Source organism: Sminthopsis crassicaudata, chromosome 1 (genome assembly GCF_048593235.1).
Source record: "Sminthopsis crassicaudata isolate SCR6 chromosome 1, ASM4859323v1, whole genome shotgun sequence".
Classification (NCBI taxonomy): domain Eukaryota; kingdom Metazoa; phylum Chordata; class Mammalia; order Dasyuromorphia; family Dasyuridae; genus Sminthopsis; species Sminthopsis crassicaudata.
In genome coordinates, this window is record NC_133617.1 from 317,942,482 (window position 1) to 317,961,301 (window position 18,820).

The 18,820-nt window shown below is 32.4% G+C and overlaps 1 protein-coding gene and 1 long non-coding RNA gene across 4 annotated transcripts in view; one reads left to right on the forward strand and one right to left on the reverse strand.

Annotated features, from left to right (window-relative positions):
• Positions 1 to 18,820, forward strand: part of CDH12 (cadherin 12) — a 1,341,561-nt gene that overhangs the window by 289,700 nt on the left and 1,033,041 nt on the right. The window lies entirely within an intron of this gene.
• LOC141549493 (uncharacterized) overlaps positions 1 to 18,820 on the reverse strand; it is a 33,169-nt gene that overhangs the window by 521 nt on the left and 13,828 nt on the right. The gene's annotated exons all lie outside the window — the stretch shown is intronic.

The following is an 18,820-nucleotide window of genomic DNA, read 5'->3' on the forward strand; positions in this document are numbered from 1 at the left end:
TGACCCTGTGAAGTTTCCATCTTGCCTGTGATAGCATCATTTGTGATTTAAAGTCAAGACTAGAACATACCTCTTTGTACATTCAATTCAGTGTTTATATGACAAAATAATAAATCACAAGAACTCAATCTTTTTCAGACCTCCTTCAACACTTTAAGCTGCTTACAATTACTGAAAACTTGAGTGGGGAAAGAGTATTCATTCCTTAGTGCCAGAGTCACTACAGAAGTTGATCTTGGCTTGTCTACTGTGAGGAGCATGGATATTGTCTCCTTTCTCTTAGAGAAGAAATAACCTGAATTTTCTTTTCCCATTTGACAGCATGAGGGAGAAAAGAAAACCAAGCAATCAAAGAGGTCAGGCTTAATTAAAGGACTAGATTAGCAAAAAAGGACAAGTTGCATTAAAATATCACATCAAAATCTTGTTTTCAAAGCAACATTTTTTTGATTTCTCATGGAGCAGCATTTGTTGAGTCATTGTTCAGTCATCTGACTCTTTGTGGTCCCATTTTGGGGTTTTCTTGATAAATATATTGGATCCATTTCCTTCTCTAGCTCATTCTCTGGGGGGGGGGGGGTGAAACTGAGATAAACAGAGTTAAGTGATTTGCCCAGAATCATATAGATAGTAAATGTCTGAAGCTGGTTTCAACTCAGGAATATGTATTCCAACCTTCCCACCCTGTTTTAATCACTGTGCCAGTAAACTGAAAAAAAAAATATAAAAAATTTTTGATTTGCTCTCAATAAATTTGTCATATCTATTAAGGTTTCGCAGAATTCACTAGATAATGGGAAAGGTTATAGCAAGAATGAGAAAGTTTTAAAATGAAATAACAACTACCTTGAAAATACTTGCTCAAGTGAAATGTTCTGTGTACAAAGTAATAGCAATTAGGGATGATCAGCTGTGAATGATTTTGGTATTCTCAGCAATACAATGATCCTTGACTACTGTGAAGGACTTATGATGAAAAATGTTAGCCATATGCAGAGAAAGAACTAATTTTGTCTAAATACAAATTGAAATATATGTGTTTTGTACAAAGCAATAGCAAGATTATATGATGATCAATTCTGGTGAATATGGCTCTTTTCAACAGCAAGTTGATTCAGGTCAGTTCCAATGGTTGTGTGATGGAGAGAGTCATCTGCCCGTGAGGACTGAGGAAGAATTACAACATAGTATTTCCACGTTTTGTTGTAGTTTGCTTGCATTTTGTTTTCTTTCTCATTTTTTTTCCTTTTTGAGCTGATTTTTCTTGTGTGTATATATATATATATATATATATATATATATATATATATATATATATATATATATATAAGAATTGCACATGTTTAACATATATTGGATTATTTACCATGTAGAGAAAGGGATGGGAAAAAATAAAACTTTTGGAGCACAAAATTTTGGAACACAAGATTAATGTTGAGACAGCTAGGTGGCACAGTGGATAGAGCACTAGCCCTGAAGTTAGGAGGACCTGAGTTCAAATATAACCTCAGACACTTAACCCCAACTGCATCAGGAAAAAAACGAGTTAATGTTGCAAATTATCCATGCATATATTTTATAAATAAAAAGTCTTAATAAAAAAAAAGAAATTTTAAAAAAAAAGAAAACACTTGCTCAAAATGAATCATTTTGATTCACTCTTAATCATTGTATTCTATTTATTTTAAAAAATGTTATGGACTAATGACAGCAATATGCAATAAATGATGAATTCAATATCAGTAACAAGATGTGAACATACCACTTACAGAACATATATGAATATTTATAAGTCTTAGAACATCCAATTCTATAAATTAACATTTTGACTACCTAAATGGTTGTTACATTTTCCCCAGTCAAATATAAAATTAACAAACATTTAAGTGTGTGTTATTGCCAGATACTATGCTAAATAATGTGGTTGCAAAGAAAAGGGGAAAATAAATCTTCGTCTTCAAGGAATTCACAGTCTAATGAGAGGGGAAAACAGATTTAGAATAATATGATCTTCACTCAAATCCAACTGCCAACTTACTAGTGGTGTATAACCATGTATCTTTTCAATCATTAGTTTTAAATTTATAGAATGAAATTTGATTAGATAATCTTGGAAATAACTTGATTTTAAAATCTATGATCCAATAATGTTTTTCATTGTTCATGGAAAGCCAAATTTAGGAAATTTGTGTCATAAAAGAAAGATGTAAACTACATTTACTGCCTTTCCCTAATATATATTTAGTAATTGTGGAAGTATGAGTAATAATATAGAACATTCTTAGTTGTAAAGAAGAGCTTAGAAAATCCAAACAACTGTATTTTTTCTGTATTTTAACCATTATGAATGCATTTATATCTAGACATACATATTTGACTCAGAAGATTCTCAATCTGAAACGTGAGCTTTGTATGATATACTAGTCCAAATGAATGAGTATTTGAATGAAATGGATAGATTAAAAAGATATTAAATAAGTAGATAGATAGAAGGAAGATAGAGAAATAGATGATAAATAGATGATAGATTAGTGATAGATATATTGATAGATGATGGAATGATGAAAGGCAGATGGATGATAAATATATGACAAATATTATTCAAATACAAATGCATGTCTGCGCGTATCTGCATATAGTAAAATTTAAAACTAGAAATATTTAGTTAGTGAAATAGGACGTATAGAGTTGAACCAAGAGTTAGGAAGCCTAAAGTCCAAAACTGGTGCTTCCTTGCTGGGTGACTTTGGACAAGTTACTTAACCTTTATCTAGGGCAAATCTCAGATTTTCTAGCTATAAGGTGGGGATAGTAATAGTACCTTTCATGATTGTTGTGAAGATATAATAAGATAACGTTTTTAAATAATTAATATTTTAAAGTGCTATAAAATTTGAAATTCTACCTGTTATTATTAATTAATTCATTAAAAATATGTATATGTATGTGTTTAAGATGTTAGCATATAGTCCACATAAGGGAAATATATTTCCTCCTTGGTTTTACGTTTATTAACTCATTGGCCCATCCTAGTGGAAGCATGTCCTGCCATGACAAAAAATCACTGTAATATCATATCAGCAACAAAGAATAGAAATAAATTACTTGGAATAACAAGCATTATGAGCTCAAGGAAATTCATTAGCAACAAGACTTCTAATGCTCTTGCACCAAACAGGCCTCTCTAATGCTCCAGAGACAGACAGTTCTTAGTCTGCACTTTGGTGCATTAATTATCTAGGCACACAAATTCAGTCATTAGATGACACATAACAGTTGTGTCACTGCGATATAATAGATTAAGAAATTAAATTGAAAATCTGGTAGATGGTATCAAGACCTGCTTCTGACATTGTTAGATGTGTATCCATGGACAAAGGACAGCTGGGTGCCACAGTGGAATTTGAAATGCTGAATTTGCTGAATTTGACATGAAGATCTGAGTTTAGGTCTGGCTGCATATTTTTACTATCTGTGGGACCCTGGTCAAGTTACCTAACCTTCAGTATCTCTTTATTTGTAAAATAAACTGAAAAAGGAAATGGCAAACCATTCCTTTGTTTTTGCTAAGAAAACTCCAAATGGGGTCATGAAGAGTTGGAGACATGAACAACAATGTCCATGGACAAGTCAGTTATCCTCTCTAATTCTGTGAAATGTATCTATTACATCAGAGATTACTTTCAACCTTTTTTGGCCCAAATGAAATCACAGATCTATCTTATATTTCAAGAACTAGATTTATTGACTTTACCCCAGTTTGGTATATTTGATTCTGGCAATGTTACATTCACTATTTAAAAGTATATATGTAAAAGAATTATAAATAGCTGTGATTTCAATATGTCATGCTTATTTTTTCTATTGCTTTTATTATTTTTATTTCATGTTACTATAATTGTCATAGTGCACTATGAATAATAATTTTAAAATAGATTATATCTTCTCATTCCAAATTCTAATTATATTTACAGTAATTACTATTTCTTCCTTTCTTAACAGATAGATTCTAGTTACTTTCTTTCCCCATAACTGTAGAGTGTGTGTGTGTGTGTGTGTGTGTGTTGTGTGTGTGTGTCTGTGTCTATGTATATATAAATATGTAAATCTTTGTCCTCTGCTTTATTTTATCTGGTAGGGCTTGTTATCCTTTTCATTGTTAAGTGGTCATCCAGTACTTCTGTTGAATAACTAGAATTACATCTCTCTAGTCATAGGTTATATTGCATTTGTACTTCAAATGATTATATTTCTGTTCTACATAAAACAAGAAGTAGTTAGTCCGTTCAGCCTTCAGCAGCTCCATTAGCTATGCTATGATTTTTCACCTTCAGGTTTAGTATTAAAGTTGGTCACTTGGAACATTTTCCTTTTACTACTCTAATCTTTATTCCCTCAATTAAGTATTTCTTTTTCTACATTCTTCCATACTTCCTTTCAGAGTAATTAGCTGGGAAAAATTAAAAGGTTTGATTCTTGGGTCTTTGATTCACTCTACCAGAAACAGTATTATCTATTTAGAAGCATTATAATTTCTTCCTTCCTTCCTTCCTTTCATTTCATTTATTTGTTTGTTTGTTTGTTTGTTTTTAAATTTCATCAGCTTTAACTGTAACAAAGTTAGCAAGTGTCTGAGACCAGATTTGAAGTTTGTTCCTCCTAACTTCAAGGGCTAGTACTCTTATCTACTGCATGACTTAGCTGCCCCCTTTATAATACTTTTAAGAAGTTCAAAGTACTAGACAAATTAATTATAGTTTTATCACATTGATATCCTAATGGCTGTATCTACATTCAAATTCTATTGGCTATTATACTTTGATCATATTTAGATGCCATTTATTTACCACCATTAACATTTTTAACATTATAAAATTATTTATTTCTGATTGTATTGTAATGTAATATGATCTATTTAGAAGTGAAATAAGGACCTAAAGATGATTTTAAAATTCCCTACTTACTCTCTTTTGACACATAACATCAAGACTCAGAGAAATTAAATGACTTTCCTAAAGCCACACAATAATTTATCTAATCAAATTGATGTGTAGAAGTCTATAAGCCATTTTATACCTCTAAGACACTCTATTTTTATGCATGACTATACATCAGTTTGCAAATTCCAAGTAGATCAGCACTTGTCCAATTTTTCCCCTTTATATTATTTGCTGAGTTAAACAGTTCAAATTTAAGATTAATTCTTCCAAATTTTAACCCACAAATCTCAAGACATTCCTTATAATGTCAACATCCAAACAATATATTCATGTTAAGTATTCTAGAGGAAAATTATGCTTCTAATAAATGTGATAAATTTGATGAATGTGATGTGTAACCAGGCTTCCTATAAAAAATATATAACCATTAGAAGGACCTGATTCCACCAAACCTTGCAGTATGTTCACTATTCAGCACCAGAGAATTTTTGTGTTATTCCTTAAGTCTCTTTGCTTCCCTCAGATTCTCAGAACAGTTAAATTTCACTTAGTTCTTTGCTCTACTCCTTGTGAATGATATGATATTATTGTGGCACTGCAAGAATTATGCAAGGAAGGAAGGAAACAAACATTTATGTGCCTTTTTGTTACAAAATATCTCACTTGATACAATTACCCTGGGAAGTAGGTTCTATACTATTATTTCAACTATTTTATAGATGAAGAAACTGAGCAGGGTCACATAGCTAGTACATATTTGAACTTAGATTTTCCCAACTCAAAGTCCAGGATTCTGTCACTTAGAGATGTACCACCTAGCTACCTCCTTGTGTTTTCAACATCAAGTCAAGTTTAATGGCATATAATTCCTTTCCTCCTCTCATTTTTTTGTTTTTATTAAATACTGTGTTTCCTTTAAAGTCATTTGTGACAATATACTATATAAAAGTTTACATCAGCATGATAATAAACCAAATTAGGTTAATTAAGTGGATGCAAAACCTTTTCAGATTGTTTCCCTTTCAGTTCCTTTCATTTGTCCAAACTTATTCATTTGTTGATTTTTGCCCCTAGGGATATTTATGCCCTTCTCTTTTTATCAGAATGATATGGGACAATATGCTGTTATTTAGGCAGGATTCTGCTAAATTACTTCGTGAAGGTAAGAATCATAGCTAATTTACAAAATATATCTTTCCACAAGACCTGAGAGTATTATATATACAATACATATATTCTAAATATTGATGGAATAAATTAATAAATGTTAATAGCTTGGTAATCCAAGCTATTTTAATCAGGAAGGGGAAAAACAGCACTTCAATAGGTACACTTTTAAAAAAAAATCAGTTAATATACAATAGAGAACAAGAGGTACTATAACAATAGAGGCTTGTGATCTGAGAAAACAATTGGGAGTCACCACCAAATGTTAGACCTATTTCATGAAGTCTTAATATTATTAAATATTTGCTGCCCATTTCAATCTCCATTGCACTCTTTTTTTTTTTTTTTTGAAAGTGCTAGGAAAAGTAGGTATCTCTGTGACCTTACTTTTAATTTGATTTACACATCAATACTAAAGTTTCATAGCCACATTGTAAAGTTAAAGTGATTTATTTTTCCATTATTGCCTCTGGGAATTATGGGGCATTCTGACCATAAATCCAAGATGAGAGGCTTTCCCTTGCATTGTAACAATAAAGAAAAGCCAGATCTACAGACCAACAAAGGAATAGTAAAAATTAAAGATTGAATTGCCTACACTTGATCATTAATCCATCCTCTGTCAATGCTGAATTTTTACCTGCAGTATGTTTTTCTTGTAATTTCCTTGTTCTAGGTTAAAGTTTGAAAAGCTCAAGGGATAGAGGAGTTTTCAGTAGCCCTGTGAAAACTAGTCTGTGTAAATATATCAAATGAATTTTTTTTTTCCTAAGCAGTACAGTGAAATACCATTTAGCCTAATAGCTTTCTACTTTTTTTTTTTTTTTGGTTTGTTTAGACATTTTCCCCTCATGGCTTTTAGATTAAGTTACTATTGGCACAAATTTACATGTATAACATGTTAAATCTATCCCCTTTCTAATAAGTGTATGTTATCCTAAGATTGCAGATCTAGAATTGGATGGGGTCTCAGAGACTCTTTAGAACTTTTACAATTGAGTCATTTTATATTTGAGTACACTTAAGCCTAGTAAGATTAAATAATTTGCCCAAAGTCACACAGGTACTAAATGTCAGTCAGGATTTGAACACAGGCTTGACCTGGTCAGAGGGTTGCTTCCTAATTGACCCAATATTTCTTAACTTTCATAAACTGTCATCACAAACTTTACTCCTACTGCCAGCCAGCTATTTCCCAGATAAATTCTGTGTTGAGATAGAATGCTGAAAAATCAAAACAAATTGTAAATTATTGGAAAACAAATTTAAGTACATTCTTTTCTGGTGCTCCTCACCTAGGACAGCTCCTCAGCTGACCTACTACTAGCACCCTAGGTGCCAGGGAATGGGGAAGAGTAATAATCCTATAGATTGAAAGGAAGCTGGAGAAAGCCTCTCTCTCTCTCTCCCCAAAATGGAAAGACTTGCCAACTGAAGAAAATTGAATTATTATTTTTGTGGATTTGGACTCCCCCTGAAGGACCTCTATTATTGGTTCAGTCTACCTTGGGTTTAGGGGTAATCAGGAACTCATAAGCTACCACCAACAATTAACATTTTACAATCTATGCTAGTTGCTCCTCTGAGGAAAGTCCTAACTACTGTTTCTTAACTACATCTTGTTTCAGAACAGACAAATATGACTTGCATTAAAGTTCTCAAGATGAATGGCAAACATTTGCAACTAGGCATTCATCTATAATATTCAAGAAGTGAGACTAGCTTTACTCTTTTCCCCAACCAAACATAGCTTAATGAGAAATAGGTAGATTTTGTATAATGGGAAAATTAGTTCAAACAAAGAGATTCAAAAGACCTGTTACATTTGAGGGAAAGAAGAGAAGGTATGAGCATTGTTTGAGATTGACAAATTGTAAAATATTTTTTTCTTGATCTTAGTTCTTTATTTTTTTAAACATGCACTGCTTAGATTTTGCTGCTCATTACTTTGGTTATAGATTATTGATTCTCCATGATTCATTTTTGTATGTTATAGTACCAAAATACATAGAAACGATTCTTTAATGTTTTATGTCTGACAGCATTTTTTCTGTCATTCACTGTGTATACAAAATGCCTCATCCCTTTCATATGTTTAGATTGTCTTGGTTTAGTTCTTCCTTTCCAAGTCATTTCCAGTTTTTGTAAGATCTTCACTAGATTTATGGAAGATACTGATTACTCCATATGTCAAGGCATGTCTTTGAGCCAGGAACTTGCTCTGCCATCTTCTCAGCTTCGGCAGTCTCAACCATGGCATAGGAGTCACCCAGTTCTATCATGATTCATGTGTATTAACTTGATTCTAGCCCATAACCTTTTCTAACTGGGTTTCTTGCTCTGATATTGAGATCTTGGCTTCATTGTCCATAGATTTCCATCCTAAACATGTAACCCTCTCTTGCAATATTGAGATTTTTCAAAATCAACCTAACCCACTGATTAATATTGTTCTCCATTCCATTCAAATTATGCAGCTTTCTTGCCTGTTCAATGGCCAAATCTCCAGGACTGACGCAGATTGTAATTTATATTACTTAACCCTATTTTAATTGGTAAGGGAGAGTACCAAGACAACTTGTGCATTGTAACTGATGACATTGGTATTCCTGGGCAAAAAGCACAATCTCAATAAACTGAGGACAGCTCTTCTGGTGGCAGTCAATGACTGACCAATTAAATTCTCATTTTTTTTAAGAAACTGTGATGTACATAATATTGGGGTATGGTAGGAAATACAAAGATGAATAAGAATTAAATTCTGCCCATGTGGAAATTTTATTATAGTAAGGGGGAAGGCATGTGTATAATATAATTTTCAAAATGGTATAGATGAATAAACATTAGAATTTGAGTCAGAAAAGCTAGATTCTTCTTGAATTGTTGTCTTCAACCTGCCACAAACTCACCTTTTTTTGCAGAGATATAGTTAACCTTTTTGTGTCAGAGAAATCTGGAATGTTCTAGTGAGGACCATTAAGGCAAAAGATTTTAAATATATAATAAGAAATGCATATATTACAAGGAAACTCAGTTATAGTCATTAATCGCTTAACAATTTGTCAACATACTGCCTCATGTATAAGTACGTAACAAATGCTTTACTTCTCTCATCTATTGGATGTATATACTTTCCCTCCCTTCCTCCTTTTTTGTCTGTCTCTGATTATATCTGTATCTACACACATAAACACATACACAAACGCACATAAACAAATGTTTATATGTTTATGTATATGCATATACGTGTGTATGTCTGTATATATAAAGATATAATTTGTATGTGTGTGTAGGTTTGTACGTATAAGTTTAGGGATTTCAGATTCAGAATCTTTGATTTGTCTTATAGCATTTTTGGGATTTATTATCTCCTAAATAAAGTGAAAGGGGTAAATTAGATCCTTAAGATCCCTTCCAATTCTAACATTATATGCTTTCACTATTTAGAGCCAAAAATGCATATTATTTAAAAGACCAGGATAGAAAAACTCCTAGAGGATTTTGATATGTGATGTTTGAGATGAATTTTAAGAGATTGGGTAGGATTTTTGAAAAACAATCATGAGGAAACACTAGGTGGTATAGTTCAGACTCAAAAAGAAGGGACAGTAATAATGAGGAAAAAATTAGATTTAGAAGAAGAAAATTTGAGCTTGAATTTTGACTATGCACTGTATAATGTTGAACAAACTATGAATACCTTTGGGTCTCAATGTCTTTGCTTAGAAAATGACATGGACTTGGTTGAATGATCTTTAAAGTTTCTCATAAACCTAATTCTAATGACCCAGATTCTGTGATATTTCTAATTGTGTGAGCAAAGTGAATTATCCTGGAAGGTATAAGATACATTCCTGGAACAACCTGATTTAATCTTATAGAAGAGTATAAGATGGCAAATTATAAGATAAAGCCTATATGTATATATGTATGAATAGGAAAGCTTCATAAAGTGTAATAATCTAGAAGAAGACAATATAAGAACCCTAGTTTTCTGGAATATTTAGATGTTTATAAGGCAAGTTAAATGGCAAGAATTATTAGCATATTTAGTTGTAAAGTTTTTATTTCAGGACAATATTATGGAAGATACAAGTCCAAAAGTACTTCTTATGAACTATTTCATATGTGAAGATAATACATTAGTAATTTCCATTCTAACAAATATCTAGGAAAATAATAGTTTTCCAGGATACTATAAATACACTTATTTCAAGATCATGGTAATTTATCAGATATTGTTGTTGTAAAGAGAGTAAGAGATAAGAAGTAAAAGTTGTCCTAAAAGTCTTGGGTTATTTTTTAAGTTTTAATCTACTGTCTAGGAAAAAAAAATAATTTCAAACATAATATCTTTGTCTAGAGAGAATTTTAAGTGTTCATCTAATAAATGTCTAGCAATAGAAAATAATTTGCTCCCCTAAAAGTCAGCACTCTAACTAGGATATATAAATTAATAATGTAGTATAAATGAAACTATGAGGTAATCCTTTTCTCATATTTGACTTTTGTCAGACATTTCCTCTAATATAATACTGTGTTCTAAGCTCCATAGTTTAAAGAGATTATGGAAATTTTTGAGACTGTTCAAAGAATTATAATAAATTAGAAAATAAATTCTTCCAGGTAAATCCAAAATAATTGGTATTGCTAAAGTCAAAGAATATATTTTCATATGTGAGTTTTGCAAATATACTTTTTTTCCTTTGTATTTTATTTAAACATTTTTTAGGAATATTGAAAGAGATGACCCAATGAAGGGGTGGGTACTCTTTCTACTAAATTGTTTATAAAAAAGAATGAATTTTTGGTTTTAGAAACTATGTTTTTGGTAGATTACTAAGAAGAAATATAAGTTTTCATAAATCACTTTACACTTTTATGAATCACTTCAACTTTATATTATGTTCTATGGTTATATCCCCATGACTCACTGTGCTATTGTTAATCATACTTTAACAAGCCCCAACCTTGTACTATTCTAAGCTTTTGGGGTCTTTTTGACTACAGGTGTGTTTAATTCTATCATATACTCTCTTCTCCATCAAACTGTCTTATCTACTACCTAATCCCGTAGAAATATTCCCTTGTTTCTTCCATTTTTATGAACAACCACAACATCAATAACAACCACAATTAATGTCACTTGATCCTGACATCTCTGCTAACTTTCATCTTTCCTTCTTTAAAAAAAAAAAAAAAAAAGTCTCTATTCCTTTAGATAAAGAAGGGCAAACTTGTCTCCACCTATTCTCTCTTATCAGCTTTTGAATCCTGTATAATTTGATTTCATCATAAAACTTTAATCTTATCTCACCAAGGACAACAATGTTTAAAATGTTTCAAAAGAGAAATTTAGTCATATTATTAATCAGATCAGCAGATTATTAATAAAAGGATGGTCATTTGGCTGTCTTGGTTAGACTGAAGAAAGCCATGGGGGAGCTCATGGTTTATATACTGTTCCTTGATATACATACCTTTAGGGATCAATGTCACCCCACCATCCAGTCACTCTTGAGCAGAGAAAATATCTGTGTACCAGATCACTCCCATCTAAACCAGACCCTAGCCTTGGACTATTCAGACAAAATGATCTGTCTCCATCTGAGGTTTCTTTAAGATTCCTTTCTGATTCCCAACTCCTTCCTCCCCACCCCCCATGGCTGAAGAAGCTAGGATCTTTGATTCACAAATCCTGGTCAAAAAGCACCCTTTTGAATTCCAATGATATCTGGGCTTTCCCAGCCCCTATGGGATCTAAGCTAACTTGGGCTTTCCCAGCCCCCTACTATCTGCTCAGGTTTCCCCAACCCCCACCAACAGCTTCTTCCTTATCTAAAAACCCATTGGATTCTATTCAATGCTAACCCTGGCTGAAACCAGCCGGTAGCCTGGGACTTCACCCACCTTCAAGATCACAAAGAGTCCCTATTATAAAAAGGAAACCCTGGAGCCCATTCTTTTGCAGGAACCCTAAAACATGGTGTCCTTACGCAGGCCATGTAAGGATTCCTGTCCATCTGGCGACCAGCTCTGGCCCTGACTAGCTCTACCTTTACCGTTACTTCCAAACCCCTACAATAAACCTTTTTTATCAATCTAGGTTTTCGGGCTTGTAAATTCCTTTACAGGGGACTCTGCACTGTTACTAGACTGCATTTAACTATGTATCCTTGCACCGAACAAAAGAGGTTCCCCCTTTCCTAACTCTCATCATCCCCACCAAATCAAATTCTTTGTGAAATTGGCTGGTATCCAAATGAGATTAAAAAGAGTCAAAGCAATCTTATCAATAATGTTCTTTTAAGGAAAAAAAAAAAAAAAAGAATTTTTTAAATGAGAAATTTAGAAAAAAGGGAATCTTTTGAATTTCTCTGCAATATTGGTTATTAATAATAATTTCTCACATTCTCTTAATTGTCAAATTGAATTTTCTTTATGAATCTGTATTTTCTGGCATGGTTAATTACTTTATCCTAGGACTCTCTTTTGCCTAGGTTTGTCTGACTATTTCTTCTCTGTTGGATTTTCATCCAGATCCTATTCACTAAATGTGTACCCTTTGAATTTTTTTGTTTTAAATCTTCTGCTCTTCTCTATTTGTGCTATTTTGATTATCCCATCAACTTTGTTGAGGTTGGAAGAGGATTCCAAAAGTTTGAATTCAGATACTGGTGCTTATGAAGTGTCTCAAAAGAATTTGCAGGCTTGAATCCATTACCTAGTTAAGTGACAAATTATTGTAATCTTAATGCCATTACAAGCAAGCTAAATTCCAAAAGAATTTAGCCTAGAAACAGGAGCAAGGAGACATGTTTATCCAGCCTCCTATCATTCACATGCTAATTCTATAAAAAGGGCCTGGGTGTAGTCTCTGGAATTTGATTCTCAATGACCAGATTATCACTCAGCAATGAATTGAAGAGTTGTCCATTCAGAATCAAGTCAGATTGTTGTACTTATATTGGGAGTGTTAGAAGTTCCTGAGGCAGACTCCAAAGCCAGAAGATTTAGGATCGCTGATTTATAGTTAGAACAGAAGTTGCAATAAAATCAGGGGACCTCAAAATTCAATTGTTGTTTCTAAGCCTTTGCCTAGAAATCTTTAGGAAGATTCCTAGGAATCTTTATTCCTTGATCTAAATACATCCAGGACCTCTCTTCTGAGCTGCAAGTTTATATCATCAAATGACTTTTGGAAATATCAAATAGGTTGTCCATGGGCATCTGAAGTTCAATATGTCCCAAGCATTATATTTTTTTAAAAAGGGATTTCTTTAAGTATTCCCCAATTAAATATCTAAAGATTTTAATAGTCATTTTTTAAAAATGACTTCCAAATTCTCACTTTTGCCCCTCCCATGCTCCTTGATAAGACAAGCAGGTTAATTTTGCTTGAACTTGTGCGATCATGCAAGACATATTCCCATATTAATCATGTTGCAAAAGAAAGCACAGACAAAATAAATCAATAATAATAATGATTTTTTAAAAAGTTTGCAGCATTTAAAGTTTATCAGATCTCTCTTTAGAGATGGACAGCATTTTTTATCATACATACTTTAAAAATGTCTTGCATTATTTACTTGATCAGAAAAGCTAAGTCTTCACAAATGATTATTCTTAAAATATTACTCTCATAGTATACAGTATTTCCTTGGTTCTTCTCATTTCACTTTTCATTAATTTATATGTCTTCCTGTGATTTTTCTGAAATTTTCTTGCTCATTATTTCTTATAGCACATTAATATTTTATCACAATCATATGCCATAACTTATTCAGCCATTCCCTAATTGATGGAAATTCCTTCAATTTCTAGTTCTTTGCTATCACAAAAGAACTGATATATTTTTGTTTAAATAAGGTTTTTTGTTTGTTTATTTTGTTTTTTTCCATTTTGTTTTATCTCTTTGGGATTCAGACTCAGTAGTGGTATTGTTATGCCATATACAGTTTTATAATCCTTTGGGTGTTGTTCCAAAATGTTCTCTAGAATAGCTGGACTAGTTTACAACTCCAGCAATGTTAATTAGTATCTAATTTTTCTGTTTGTCCCCCAGTGTTTGTCATTTTTATTTTTTCGTCAGATTAGTTAATATTATAGCTTTGAGGTGGTATCTAAAAGTTGTTTTAAATTTAATTTCTCTATAAATATGAGGTTTATGTCATTCCTGAACCTTATATGCACTATACTACATATACTTTTCTTCTCATGTAACCCAATAATAAGAAATGGTAACCCCATCCTCCCCAATTTCTTCCTTATTTATTTTCTGGTGTATTCCTTTTCTCACTTCTAAAAACTAACACCTTAGAAGAAAATCAGTCCTAGTTCCTGTGCTGCTTGATTTTCTTTACTCCATGGGAAACCCTTAAAGATAGTAATGTTTTAAAAGGATGTATGTGCCGCATCCAATTAGGAGTACTTCATCATTATTTTGTCCCTTCTAGTTAGAATATATTTATACTTCTAAACTTCTCTTGTGCCTTTTTTTATTTGCATTTCAAAGACATGACTATGTCTGGTCTTTTTTTAAGGAATACTTGAAAGTCCTCTGTTTTATTAAGCATTAATCTTCCTACCCTGGTTAACCAGGATTATATGTAAAATTGAAGAGTAAATTATCCTTAGTATAAGCACTTCTCATTTGCCTTTAGGAATATAATATTTTGATCATACATGTATAACCTATATCAAATTGCTTGCTGTCTAGGGGAAGGGAGTTGTTAAGTAAGGAAGGAGAAAAAATCTGGACCTCAAAATCACACCAAAAAATGAGAGTTGAAAACTATCTTTAAACATAATTAGAAAAAAAGTAACATAAAGAAAAAATATATAATATTTTGACATGCCCTCTCTTTCATAATAGTTACACTCAAGTCTTGAGTGAGAATATTTGTGATTCTTTGGCCCACAAACTTTCTTTCTAGCTAAAATTTATCATATTTGCATTTTTTTAAACTAAAAGTTCTAGAATTGGGTTATTCCTGATATTTTAAATTTGTTGTTTCTTGAAGGAGGTTAGCAGTGAGTTGTTTCTCCTTTCCTTCTATCTTGTGGTTCTATTTTACTCTGTCCTGTGGTTCTATTACTAACATTAACAACAATGATAATAATTTATGTTTATATAATATTTTTAATCATGTTAAATCATGCTTTCATAACAGCTTTATGAAATAGGTACTGTTATTATCCACATTTTACAGATAAGGAACCTGAGGCACAAAAACAAAAGCAAAAAAAACACAAAAACTTGTTCAATATTTTATAGCTGATAGATTTCTGAGACTAGATAAGAATTAAATCGTCCAGACTCCAAACCCAGGGCTCTATTTGCTGTACAACTAACTACCTGATATATGTTAAGGTTTATTTTTTTTTTTTTTTTAATTATAGTATCTAGATTTTGTTTAGTCATAGTTTTAGGGAACCCTGCTGATTCTTAAGTTATTCCACATTTACTTATTTTCCAGATCAGTTTTTTTTGTTGTTGTTGTTGATATGCCACCTTCTACATTTTTACAATTTTTAATTGTTTTCATTATTTTTCTTGTTATATATTTATATTAATTGCTTTTTCATTGCGCATTTTTTAATGAATCATGATGGGAGAGAGAAATAAAAACAAAAGGGAAAAACCATGAGAGAAAAAAAAAACAGAAAAAAAAGAAAAACAAAGTGAATATACCATGGATTGATTTACATTCATTCTCCATGGTTACCTTTTTAGATGCAGATGGCATTTTCTAGCCAAAGATCATTGGGATTGCCTTGGATCACTCAATTGCTGAAAAGCGTTAAGTCTTTCATAGCTGATCATGGTATAATCTTGGTGTTACCATGCATAATATATACCTGGTTCTATTTGTTTCACTCAACGTCAGTTTGTGTAAATTTCTTCAGGCCTTTCTAAAATCAACTTGTTCAGCATTTCTTATAGAATAATAATATTCCATTACTTTCACATACTGTAACTCATTCAGCTATTTCTCAATTGATAACATCTACTCACTTTTCAGTTCTTTATCATCACAAAAAGAGCCACTACAAACTTTTTTTTTTTAAACATATAGATCTTTTCCCTTTTTTATGATTTCCTTGGTATATAGACTCAGTGGTACCACAGGTAGATCAAAGGGTATGCAAAGTTTTATAGCCTTTTGAGGTTATAATGTCTGGATCATTTCACAACTCCCATGTTTTTATAATTTTGTTATCTTTTGACTTTATTTAGTATTTCTAATTGTTCCATGTAATCATTAGGTTGTTTATTTAATAATACTTTTCAAGAACTCTACTATTTAGGTAAACATTTTCATTTTCATTACTAATCTATTTATTCTTCTTCCACTTTCCCTTTCTAGACCTTTAATTTCTTTACTTATTTCTTGTCTTATCTCTTCCTTTATTTATTAAGGGTAGCTGGAGTTTTGTAGCCAATCAATTCTTCTCTCTATGACTCTATTTATTGTGAAGTCTCAACCAGATTGGAACTAGTCTCTAACCTGTGGGTGACAAGAACTGAACAGGGGAGAGACAGGAAAATTAGGAATCAAACAGGTTTAATTTCAAAGTGATGAAAACAGCTCGCAAGCAAGGACATGTGTGGTAGAGTCCTACCCATAATGGGAGAGCCTGATGAGATCTCAACATTTACACCAGTGGTTGCACAGTGAGTTGTAGCCCTGACAGTGAGAGATAACAGCAACAATGTGACCAGTTTGATTCATAGCAGGATTTTATGATCAGAAACAATTTTGGCATTTCGCTTTAAATGAGATCTTCCAAAGGGTAAGCACAAAAGATTGTTTTAATGTCAAGTTCAGAGTACCCCAGCTTGCTGGATATTAGCTCTGGAAAACAGTGTCTCCTAATATTTTGACAAAAGTTATTCTGTTCTTCGGGGTCCAACTCTTGGGTTTCAATCAATTCATGACATTTCTTTATATGTTCAGAATTTTCTTCTGGTTACTCATATCTGTAAGACTCAGATGGCAGATTGGTACATTGGAACAAAACCTCTTTCCTCAATCTTGGATGAGATGTGTGTGTATAGTATGATTCTGTTTCTTTTTTAATATGGAACCCACAGGTATGGATGTATTTGAGGGAAGAAGGCCCCATCCACTACTGAAACTGTAGGATTCTCCCTCCATTGCCTGGTGGTCGAATGTGGACATGTCTTGTTTTGCTTGGTGTAACATGACATGGGAGAAATGTAGGTTGAATGTATAGATTTGATTGTCATATGCAAATAGTCACATATTACCTGAACCCAAAGGAGCAATTGAAGTCATCAAAAAATATAGTGTGTATATAGTGAAGGGAGCATTGGAAAGAAACTGGGCAGAGAGTGAGGGGGAATATACTTAACGGAGAGGGAAAAGTATAAACTGTCAAAGGGAAAATAATATACTAATAGAAAAATGGGCAGCCATTAGTGTGGGGCAGTTATTAAAAAAATAAGACATTAAATAGGGATTATGAGAAAAGGGTTTTCATCAATAGGAGAGGCAAGAGGAAAAAAAAAAAGAAATAACAAACTACTCTTCATGAGAAACAAATAAAGTGTGATTTGAACTGGCAAATATGGTCCTGGACCACTTCAAAGATTACTGGCCTTACACACCCAGTGAGTACCCTTAGGGATAGAGGTTCTGCTCATTACCGTTTTGTAATCTAAGCTTTGACATTTGGCAATAGCAAGCTATGTGTTTTTATATGTCAGCTTAAACCAAAGGAAAAATCACAGAGGGATCATAGGAGATGTAATTTTTATTCTATTGCAAAGTGGAGATTCAACCAGTGTGCAGTGTTTCTTGTAAATTTCTACATAATAAGTAGGAAAGAAGAGAAATATTATATAGAGAAATATGTGGAAAATCATATCTCTGTGAAAAGAAGCACATTTGAAATTATAAAATATTTGATTAAGAATATATGATAGGGAAATAATAGTTTTATTACAGAATGCTTAGCTAAATAAAATATAATGTAGTTTACAAAGTAGAAAAATATATCAGTAATAAATAATTTTGACAGTCTGTATATCTTTAAATAGTTTAATTAAAAGATAGAGCTCTGAAAATTCTTGATGTGGGTTCTCAACCATCTAACCTCTCAAAAGAATCCTTGGCATGGAGAATTTCTGCATTAGACTTAATTCTGATCTGTGAGAAAGAGGTGGTTTGTGATTTGGAAGCAATAAGAACCTTGAGAGAAATGGACTATGCTATTGTGGAATTCACAATTTTGAAGGAAGACAATGCTGGGGGAAATAAAAAATGTAACTCAGATTACACATTTACAAATAATCTCAGAAAACCAGGAGGAGCTACTATATAGCTACTTAAGGAGCAGTGTAGAATTTACAAAAGATAGCAATCAGAAAACATCTGACATATCAAATTTATTGCTTTCTTGTTACCATATTTGAAAAGAGACTGCCCAGAGGAAAACTAGCTCCAGGACAATAAGCTCAATATTTATTGAACAAATTAAACACACACACATACACACACACACACACACACACACACACACACACACACACACACACACACACACATGTTTAGCTGGGGAAAGAAATGAAAAGGCATCCACAATAAATGTTTTCTTGCATGTGCAACATGTCATGCAAAAAGTCAGTAGATAGACTCTGTTGCTTTAAAGGGCAGATAAGGATAAGTCACCTAAAAAAAGCTTTT